We start from the raw sequence: 11,225 nt of genomic DNA on the forward strand, positions 1-11,225 counted from the left end.
ATTTACAGTACTTTCCTAGTTAATTACTGTATTAAGTAGCTTGGATTTTACATGTAGACTGACTTTCTTGGATTTAGGGAAACAACAGCCGTCTTTCGTGTTGAAAGATCTAGTCCTGTGAGCTGTTTGAGCACCGGCAAGAATTCTTGAGTGAATTTCTGGGTGCCACTCCAAAACTGTCCACCAGAGGGACCACAGCTCTTCTTTTTCCCTTCCCTTCTAGCTCTTTTCCCTTCTAGTATTTTACTTCAGGCTGGAAGCCCTGGAGATGATTAATCGTGCTGATCGACCCTTGGAGCTACACCCAAACATATGCTCTGATTTTAAGCAGGCATAGCTTTACTAGGAACGAGTTGCCTATCGCTCTAAAGAGATAAAGAGGAGGAGTTATGAAGTGTCCTGCAGGCCTGTTCCAAAATCTGTTTCCTCTTCTGTCCAATTTAAATTTCTCCTGAGCAATTTTGAAATAAAATTCCTTAAGATGGGTTGGGCTGAAAAGCAATATACATACTCTGTATAAATATAGAGAGTCTATTCTGTGCTAAAGTATGTATTATTTAGTCTTGAGAGAGATCTTCATTAACATTTTAATGTGTCTGAAACAAGCAATGTGAGATGTGAGCAATTTGAGATTCAGATGTTGTTTATCTTACCACAGCTTCCTAACATAGTTACCCAAGATGGTTCTCAGGAAAACCAGTGTTTTCCTTTTAGAGAAAAAGAGAGAAGGACACATTGAGTAAAGACACTAGATTCTTTGGCCAAAGAGATTTCCCCGCTTAGCAGCTAATAATGGTCTTCAGCCTGGGGTCTGAGCCCTAATGCTCCCCACCCGTGAGGAAACTCATTTAATTAAACGATTTATCATAATGGAGGCTGCGGGGCACTTAGGGGAGCCCATCTTCCGTCGCTGACTGTACAGACACTGTTAGGCACCCCAGAACCAAAAGCACCAAGTGAAGCTTGCCTTGTGTGGTTTGACCCCCAAGAAGCAGGAGAATGCCAGCAGGTGGGGCATCTATCTCTTCTGGGACCTTTCCTCTCCCCCCAGCTCTTCCCTCCCTCCCTCCCTCCCAGGCCACCTGGAGCACCTCCACACAAGGACAAGGCTGCACCCTCTTTCCCTGCTGCTTTCAGCCTGTGAACATCCCTGCTCTCACCAACCGGGATTTCCCATGTTACCAAGCCCAACCTGGCCTCCCAGCCACCCCCATCTGAGATGGAGAGAGTGTCCCCCTCCAGCCTCCACCCAGGGGTGAAGGGAGAAACGGAGACCCCAGGCGGACCCAGACGGCACCTCACCTCTGCCTTCGAAGCTCGTCCTTGCTGCTCTGGGCTGCACTGCACCCTGGCCCGCAGTGGCTGGGGGCCTGCCCCCCTCCCCAGCCCTCTGCTCCGTGCTTTCCTTCAGTCTGTGTGCTGCAGGAGCAACTCCCGGGTCAGCCTGGGCTACTCAGCCTCCAAGCAGTTACCAGTGAGGAGGAGGCCACCAGATATACTCCCAGGACTTCCCTTTTGCTTTAGCTCCACCTGCCACTTGTTTTCCACAGGCCTCTTTTATCTGCTTGATGTGTTTCAGGCCAACAGCACTCCTTATCACAGCAACACCTGAGTCCTTAATGCTCCCCACCCACAATGAGAATCATTTAATTGGTTAATTCATCATGGTGGAGGTGGCAGGGCACTTTTATCACTGGCTACTGTTGGGAGCTGAGCTTGGTAAGCAGACACCATTAAGTGCCTCAGAAACACAGGTGCCAGGTGAAGCCTCCTCGTGCCATTTGACCCTGAACATCAGGGTTGTCCCCCACCCCCACAGGTGGCCTCTTTTATGCCCAACAAACTCCTCCACAATACGGGTCCTCCCACTTTTGGTTTTAGGCACATGGCCTGCTTCTCAGCGGCAGTCAGGTCTCCCTGAAACCCAGCTCCCAGTCAGTCCCTAGCATCTGGCCTCATGTCCGTCTTTATAGTGTTGGTTCACCCCGTGGGGTCTCCTCATGCTTAGCTGGGGGCTGTCACCGGATCTGGGCAGAGATGTGGTCGGGGAACTCCCCAACCCTTCCCTCTCCCAGAGAGGCTTGGCCACCACAGAAGACGATGATGATGGTGCGGAGAAGGAGGATGCACCACACACATTTAATATTTCATTTCGCCTTTAGGATGCTATTACAGAGTAGGTAGACATAGCTCCACTTTTTAGATATGGAAACAGGCTCAGGGAAGGTCAAGTAACTTGCCCCAAGTCACATTAATAGTAAGTTTTAGATGGATTTAAACAGGAGCCTGGGCCTATAACACGTATTCCAGCTGAGCTCTTGGTGCCACTCAGCACCACCCTCCCTCTCATCCCACCAGCACCCTCTGCCTTGCTGGGCTCCAGCTCCTCCTGGGACCATTCCAGGGGTCTGCTCCCCAGGGCCAGACCAGTGCTGGGGGAAGAGCGCCTTGGCTCGAATGCAGATACTGCAGAGAGTGGGAGTGAGTGTGGGCTGGAGCAGGGGAGGAGAGGGGATACGCTTGAGGTGAGAAGCCAGCTTCATGGGTCACCTCCAGGGGCTTCTAGGCTCTCTGGCCTCTCCCTGCCCCTCAGGATCTGCCCTGGTGCCTCCCCTCAGCCCATCTGCTGCCGTTCTTGGCCACAGAGCCTTCCTACGAGAGGTGAGCACAACCCGTTCCACTGGACACGCAGGGCTGAGTCGTTCTCTTGTCTCACCCCACACTGCTGCTTTCTGCTCACGCCACCCCCCGCCATCCCTCCCTAAGCTTCATTTATTCGCTCACTCCTCAAATGCTGTGAGGTGCCAGGTTCTGGAGAGGCAGAGATGACTATAGTTTTTTCCTGAGGACGCTGTCACAAAGTACCACCAACTGGGTGGCCTAAGGCAACAGAAATGTATCATCTCATAGTTCTGGAGGCTAGAAGTCCCAAATCACGGAGTCATCAGGGCCGTGTGCCCTCTGAAACCTGTAAGGAGCATCCTTTCTTGCCTTGTCCTGCTTCTGCTGTTGGAATTCTTGGCTTATAGATGCATCACTCCATTCTCTGCCTCCACCATCATGTGGGTTCCTCCCTGCGTGTTTCTATCTTCTCTTCGTATAAGGACCCCAGTCATACTGGACAAAGGGCCCACTCTACTCCAGTGTGACCTCATCTTAACCAATTACCTCTGCAATGACCCTATTTCCATATTGGGTCACATTCTGAGGTAGAGGGGTTAGGACTTCAACACATTTTGGGGGGGAACATAATTCAATCCATTATACTGGGTAACAGGACCCCTGCCCTCGACAAACCATCCGAGTCATTGTGATGATCATGATCATTATCTTCAAGAGTGGGCCAGAATTCTCCAGCTTCTCTAGATGAGAACAGTCTGGCCTTGTAGTCAGGCCTGAAACCAAGGCATCCTGAGACAATGTGTGTCCTCGTGGAGGGGTGTCCTGGCCTTGATGGGAGCACAGGAGCCCAGGCATAGAAGCCTCTGGAAGGGCAGCTTTCCCTGCGCAGTTCCAATGACCTAGACCTTGTCTTACAGCCACCGGAGCTCAACTGAATCTGCCCACAGGCACTGGCTCTGCTCTGTGCCAGCACTGCTGTGCTCCAGGCTTCACATGTGGTGCCTTAAAACCCGACCTCAGTTCTGCCTCACGATATCCCTGAAATGGTGAAGTCAGCTCAAGGATTACCCCAGACAGATGTGGCTCTAGCTCCACGGAGCTCATTAGGGTCCAGCCATGTACTCCAGTGGTTGCCCTCAGCTGGTCAGGGCAAAGACAGGACTGGAACTCATGCCCTCCTACCACTTAACATTGCCCCCTAGAGCCCACCTCTGGTCCCCGCCCCTCCATGCCCACCACTGCTCCGCTCCTGGCTTCATTGCTTCCTCCAGGACCAGTGTGATGACCTGCACTTTCCTCGCCAGACTCCCTGTGCACTGCTGCTGCAGCCTCTGCTTTGCACAAATCCTGCGGAACAGCCTCCCAGCTCCTTAGCCCACTGACTTTTAAAATCTGGCCTCTGGCTCTGTTTGGTCTTCTTCTCTCAACACATCATAAACTCTTGCCAGAGTGACCTATACGGAACCCTTCCCTCCTCCGCACCCTTGCCCTCAGTACCCCCTGCCCTGAATGCCATCTCCTGCTCACCCCCTGCACCCCCAGTCCTGCCCATTCAAGATTAAGCTTAGGGACACCGCCCCCAGGAAGACCTCAGATTTGCCTCCAGGTGAAAACATACTCTCTTCCTCTAATGACACAGCGCTTTATATCTCTGCCATACAAGTTTTTCTGTGTTTGCTCTCAATTATGAACCTCTCCCCTGAAGAACTTTTAAAAGAAGGCCTTTGGAGTCGGACAGCTGAGTGTTGTAATGTCTTTTATTTATTTATTTATTTTGCTTGGGCTTTTGATTATTTATGCATTTATTTCATTGTGATTACACACAAAAGTTTCAAACACACAAAAGTAGAAAGAAGAGTAAATGGACCCCTGTGTTCCCACCACCCAGCTTCAACAACTATCCACAATTTGTAAATTTAAGTATCCTTTAGATTTTAAGCTCTACTCAATCCTCTTATATTTACTGCTCAGCGGGGAGGGGAAGAGGTAGACTATCCGATTATTCATCTTAAAGCTTCTAGAAAACTTGAGCTTTTAATTCTGTAAGTTTGATGAAAATCCTGCCTCTGGGCTAAAGGCGCACGGGCGGGTGGGGAAGCGCCTCGGAGGCGGGAGCTGGCAGCTACTTCCCTAGCCTGGCTCTTTGCTGGGGAAAGGCTCCATCACTCCGCACGGCTGGGAAGGGAGACTTTCAAAGGTTAAATGTCCCCATCGTTAGCCCAGCGGTGATGCCACGTAAGATGCTACGTCCATTCCTTCCGAGAGCCTGGAGTCCGTCTGCTACCACCTGTCAACTCAAACAAAACAAGTCCCAGGTGTCATCCCTGGGAGATGATGCACGGAGTGTGCTACCTAGTTTCTCCACCAGGGGCAGCTGCGAGGGGCAGGCAGTCTTGGACCCTGACCAAGACTTCGGGTCTTTTTCAGTGAAATGTGTCCTTGTGACAGTCTTTCCTGGGTGGTGGTCCTGATTTCCAAGGGCCCAGCTAGACCAGTGTTCAGTTGAGGATCACAGACTGTTGGGAAGCCACAAAGCTCATATTCCAGTTGAGCAGAACAGACAGAATCTAGGAATAAAATATAAACCACAATAAATCATTTAACATAATTTTAAAATTCTGCTGCTGATTGAGTTCACACCATGTGACCAGAGCTCTCCCTGGAGTTGCGCCCTATGCTCAGACAGTGCGCTAAGAACTTTATAGATGATTTTAACTATTTACAACCCTGGGGGCTTCTATCTTTATTTAACAGAGGAGAAAACTGAGACTCAGCCAGACAAGCAGAGTGTGCAGGGCCAGCTGCTCGGACATGGCAAAGCCGGGACTCAGTGGCCGGGTCCGCTGGCTCCAAACCCTGGGCTTGTGGCCACAGAGCAGTGACCTCACTCCTGGGGTCCTCGGGTGATTTGTGCCCCTACTCTGCATCTGCACTGTCTGCGTCCAGCTCAGGCTTAGCGGAAGCAGTGAGCAGACTCCAAAACCGAGCGTGGTGGCAATCGTGGGATGTGGGCACTGGATGGCCTGGCTCCCATCAGCTTTGCCACTCCTGGTTGATGGCCCTCGACTCTTACCTCCTCCGTGCCTCAGTTTCCTCATCTGTAAAAGGAATCCATGACCGATAACAGTACCAACTTTACTGGACTCTTCTGAGGAATAAAGCACTTCAAAATATAAAGTGCTTACAGGGAACTATAGCTTGTAATAACCTATACTGGAAAAGAATCTGAAAAAAATGTATATATACACATAACTGAATCACTTTGCTATACACTTGAAACTAACACAACATTGTAAATAAACTATAGTTCAAATGCAAAAAAAGTGTAAAGTGCTTAAAGGAGCTATGAAGAGAGGACAAGGATCATGTGAGAATGGGAGCCAGTGTAAGATGAGTGAGTGGTGTTGCAGCCATTAATTCCTTTGCTCCGAAAGCAAACTCCGTGGTGGCCTCAGGTGAGGTGCACTTACCTCCCATCCACAGGTGGCGGGGACGTCAGCCAGGCTGGGTGACGACACAGACTCTGACAGCCCAGGTGTCTGGGCTCTCGAGTGGGACGAGGTATCTGCACTGGAGGAGAACTCCAACCATCAGGCCCAGAGAAACACAAAGAAGACAGTGACATCCCTCTGGCTTTGGCAGAACGCAGCCCTCTACCAAGGACCCCACTTGTTTTGCTCCCCCTGACATCCCCAGAGCAGCTGTGAGGGAGTCACAGCATGGACCCCGTTATTTGAGGCTCAGGAGGGCTAAGTCTGTTACAGGGCAGGGCTGGGGCAGCAGGACTGAGCTACATGGCTGCGGGCCTCTGATGGGCTCCTGCATAAAGGGCTGGGCTCTCCCATCACAGGGTCTCCTGCGGGGCAGCGCGCAGGAGACAAAGGTTCCATTGGGGCAGGGGGAAAGGGGCAGCTGGGGGCTCTCAAGGCTTCCCTAGCACTTAATTCCCCATGCCCCACCTCCTTCCAGAAACCCAGCTCAGCATCAGGGGACACGCCTTGGCTTCTCTGACAAAGTGGTTCCACAGTTGGGCCTCTTCCTGGACAATCCTGACAGCAGGAGAAGGAAGGAAAGAATGGGGAGGGTAGAATCGGAGAGAGATGCTGTATTTGGGGAGAGGAAGTGGTAGAAAACTCTGGAGAAGGGCAGGGGCTTAGAAACAATCTGAAGGCCAAGCAGAAAAATTCCATACAATGGAACATTATTCAGCAATAACAAGAAGTGAGCTCTCAGGTCCTGGAAAGACACAAAAGCAACTTAAAGGGAGGTTGTTACGTGAAAAAGCGTCTGAAAAGGCTACGTATGTATGCTTCCAACTACATGACATTCTGGAAAAGGCAAAATTAGGGAGACGTAGAAAGATCACTGGTTGCCGGGGGAGGGGGAGAGATGAACAGGTGGAACACAGGGGATTTTTAGATCAGAGAAACTATTCTGCATGCTCTGTAAGGTGGACGGATGTCAACATGCTTCTGTCAGAACCCACATGGAGTACAAAGAGCGAGCCCTCGTGTAAACTACAGGCTTCGTTAATAATATACCGATATTAATTCATCAACGGTTAACACATGTATCACATTAATGCAAGACATTAGTAATAGGGGAAACTGTACAGGGCTTGGGGGGCTACTTTCTGCTCAAGTTTTCCATAAACCTAAAACTACTCTTAAAAATAAAGTCTATTAATTAAAGACAATGACAACAAAACAAAACAAAACACAAACAAAAGATCCAAAAAGAAAACTCAAGAGGGCTGGGCCCAGAGCAAGACCAGCGGCCCCTTGTGGCCAGGCTCCCCGAGCCGGCCCTGGATGTCAGAAGCAAAGAGGCCGAGCCCACCCTGCCTGTGAGGTGTGGCCACTGTAATGCAGCTCCCCAGCCTCTGGCTCAAACCAAATGAGCCAGAGGTCATTCAACTGAATTTCTTTTACCTCTTCACAGTTGAGGAGCCTTTTCTTCCCCCAGTTTTGGGGCAGAAATCTGGCTGCAAGGACTCGAGGCAGCTGGCTGCTGAATGCAGGTGGAGGTTTTAGCTTTAGATGAGTCAGCTCAGCAGGGAAGCACCCTTTCCAACCTGCCATGACTTTTCACTCTAACTCAGCTGCTTTGGGTCAAGGCTCAGCCCTCACAGGTTCAGTGCCTCCAGGTGCCACTCACCCTCCCACTGGAGAGACACTCCCTCAGAGTGGGCGTGGCTGACACCCAGGTACACCTGGAGCCCCCAGAAAGGACTTCCTTCTTATGCCAATGACCAGTGGTGCTCCTTGGAGCCAGGTGGCCCCAAAGGTGGCCTTTGGTGGAAAACAGGCCATCACGTCCCTGGGTTCCCACAGCGTGATGCTGGTGGTCCATGCCGTGTTCAGTGCTGGAGGAGGGCTAAGCCCTCAGAGTCCGTGGTAAACTGCAAGGAGCCGGGTCACGGCTCACATGTTCACTCTCTGTGTTGATTCTCTCTGACACACTACTTCTGGCAGCACAGGGTTGACCCATAGGCATGCGCTTTGGACTGAGCGTGGATCTTGTCTATTTACTTACTAGTTGAGTGACCTTCATGTGAAGCTCCCTCAGCCTCAGTTTCCTCGGCTGTGAAATGGGCATCATCATCTTGGTCTCACAGGGACCTCAGTGAGAACCCAACGCAAGGAAGGGAAGGGTGCCTGGTGGCAGTTAACACGTGCTCCCGGCCCCCAACACCCACCGACAAAGAAGGACCCTCCCTCCCCCAGTGTTCCCAGGCTCCCTGTGGGTCCAGAATCAACAGCTATTCCTCAGAAGCAGCAGAGGGAGGCTCTGGGCTAGAGGCTGGGAGGGCGGGGACACGGAAAGGGGGTGGAGTGGGGAGGGACGGAGGGAGGGAAAGAGTAAAGGACATCGTTCTGATGGAATTGTCCCCCAGCACAAGGGAACCTGCACTGGATCTGGAGGCACAAATGTAATAACACACATAACAGACGGTCTGACCAAAAGTCAGAAGATGCGCGCTCTGGGAGGCAGGAGATGATTTGAGATTACACAGAGGTCTCAGGGGGTCTACGCGGCTGTGACAGACACCTGTGCAAGGTCTCAGGCGGGGATGAAAAGGAAGCAGGCTCCTGGGGACTGAGGTTGGGGGGTTGCACTGTGTTCGGGACCCCTCAGGCCACAGCCCACCAGGGGCATCCAAAGGGAGCACAAAACACACACGGCAGGGGAACTGTCCCCGGGCTCTCACTGCAGCCAGGCTGGTTCATCTCTGTTTATTTTTTCAAAACAAAACTAAAAGCCACCACTCAAAATGTTTGAGAAGACTGCTCAAGTTAAAAGCTTTATGTGATCTGCAGCCAGAACATCGCAGACTGGTGGGCAGAGAGGAGAGCTCCCGGCAGCCCTCGGGCAGGTCCCGGCGGCCCGGCATCTCCCACTCCCTGCTGCTCGGCCGCCGCAGCTGCTCCTCTCCGGGCTGCGGTCCAGGCAGCGGTCCAGGCAGCGGGCGTGGCCAGCCGGTGGGCTGAGATTGGCGGCAACCGCAGATGGCACACATTTCCGTTCTCTGCTGGGCTTCTGATCTGACCATCCAGCACTTCAAGGGCCCAGCGTGCTCCCGCCCCTGCCAGAGGTCCAAACACATCCGCCAAGACGGCAAGCGGGTCCAGGCCCGGGCGCGGACGTGGTCAGAATGAAGATGAAAAGACAGTTCCTGGCGCTCTGCATCTTCACCGGGGAGGGGGAGCTCCTGGCCTCCGGGGTCCAAGGGTGGAAACCCGGTTCATTGTCATCACTGCTCGTGCTTAATGTTGGCTTCACTTCGCTCCAGGGTGACCCCGCTGCTGTTCCGGGCGCCTTCCTTCCTGTTCCAGTCCTTCTCCGTGTAAAACTCCGCCAGCACGGGGCAGTGTTCGGAAGCCACTCCGCCCCAGGACCAGTCATCTGGAATCCAAGGGTTCGTGAGGCCCTCTCTCACGACAGCCCAGTGACCTGAGGCAGAGGGAAAAGAAACCAGAGGTCAGGATATAGGGGATGGGGGATGTGAGGGCGGGGTGTCGCAGGCTGGCAAGTGGCTGCACACCTGGGCTCCCTGATGAGACTCAGCCTGGCTTGTCTGTGCAAATGCGCTGTCTCAGCCCATTTGATTTTCTCAGCAAGTGAGGGTTTACCACGGTAAGCACTGAAACTACCCCTAAAAAGCTTAACAGCAAGGGGGCAGACGAAATGATTTCTAACTTCCCTACAGCCCAGTGTTCTCAGGCTCCCCAGCTCCCGTGGTGAGAGCACTGCCTTCCGCTAGCGCCTCCTTGCAGCCCCAGTCTCTGTCTTGCCAGCAGGCCATTCTTACAAACTGCATCTCACCTAGTTTGATGACTGTCACTCCTCTTGAGACCCACTTTCTTCATCCTCTGGATCCTCCCATGACACAGTCCAACAGGAAACCGGTGCCCAGGATGGGAAATTCTAGTCTTGAGGATCTAAGTCTCAGCTGCATGTCGGGGTCTCACAGTGGGACCCCAGCATTAGTACTTAAAACATTCTTAAATGTCTCGCTGAAGTATACTCTGCATCCATTGGCATTAGTGAAGCTTCCAGGCAGGACTGAGAACAACTGTTCTTGTCTTTCATCAAAAGACCCTACCATTGCGACTATATTTCTGTTTTCTGATCCAAAGTCTGCTCAGCAAGTGACTGCTATGGGGGGGGACTGCTTTTCAGCACTGAGATCACCCACCACACCCTGGTCCTGGAGGAGTCCTGTTTAAAGCACTTCTCCCATCCTGTCAGCTCACCCCTAACCACTGCTCCTCAGGGCATGGACGGTGAGTCAGTAAACCTCAGGCCACAACACAGCGGCTGAACATGATAGGTCTGGAGAGGTGTTTGCTGAATGACTAAGTGTCCTTAAAATTAGGCTACATTATCAGCTCATCTTGGAATCTGGGGATGCTGCCCAGGATACACTGGCGTTGCCCCTGTGGTACATCAGTGAATGCCTTTTAATTATTTTTCACACCCCTTCACTCTTAAATGTGACTCTATTTGAATGATAATGACACAGTCACCTAAATGATAACCCAGTAAATGCCTGGGAAGGCAACTCCTGGCTCTTGCTCAAACCAAGTGATCCGGAACTGTCAGCTCAGACAGGTGCATTCTACTCCATTTCGGAGCAGGAGGAAGGACGAGTGACTTGTGTTTACCTGTGAAAACCTTCTTCAAGGTTTTACTGATCCAGATGTTGTCCAGAGTCTTTGAACCTTGAGGATTCTTGGTGCTGATGTTGGTGAAGTTGCGTGCGGGGATCAGGGGGCAGAATTCTTCTTTCCTCAGAATATCATAGTCAGTGCTGTCTGGCCCCTGGCCGAAGTCCCCTAAAACGATCACGTCTTTTTCTCCTGGAAGTGAAAGAAAGAAAATCAGGAGTTTAAGAGGAGGTGAGAAATGAACCCAACACTGACCACAGCCCATTTAAGTGGGATCGTGGCTGTCTGATTTGACTCTTAAGGTTAGGACTACAGCATGGTTCTTATTCTCCCAGTGTTTCCAAACTCCTTGTGCCAACCCCCTCCCAAACTTAAGAACAGATTAGTGACACATCTGGAAATGGGGGTCAGTGTGATGGAGAGATCACCCCT

General features: G+C 51.7%; 2 long non-coding RNA genes across 2 annotated transcripts; both read right to left on the bottom strand.

Annotated features, from left to right (window-relative positions):
* Positions 1-4,361: 4,361 nt before the first annotated feature.
* Positions 4,362-6,325, bottom strand: LOC140694944 (uncharacterized). Its single transcript, XR_012070598.1, has 2 exons — positions 6,093-6,325; positions 4,362-5,189 (listed from the first exon to the last, which is right to left on the bottom strand). It is a non-coding gene; the product is annotated as an uncharacterized lncRNA (long non-coding RNA).
* Positions 6,326-8,833: 2,508 nt separating this feature from the next.
* LOC140694953 (uncharacterized) lies at positions 8,834-10,144 on the bottom strand. Its single transcript, XR_012070608.1, has 2 exons — positions 9,949-10,144; positions 8,834-9,576 (listed from the first exon to the last, which is right to left on the bottom strand). It is a non-coding gene; the product is annotated as an uncharacterized lncRNA (long non-coding RNA).
* Between the last annotated feature and the right edge of the window lie 1,081 nt (positions 10,145-11,225).

This window comes from Vicugna pacos, unplaced genomic scaffold (genome assembly GCF_048564905.1).
Source record: "Vicugna pacos unplaced genomic scaffold, VicPac4 scaffold_113, whole genome shotgun sequence".
NCBI classification, from domain to species: Eukaryota; Metazoa; Chordata; class Mammalia; order Artiodactyla; family Camelidae; genus Vicugna; species Vicugna pacos.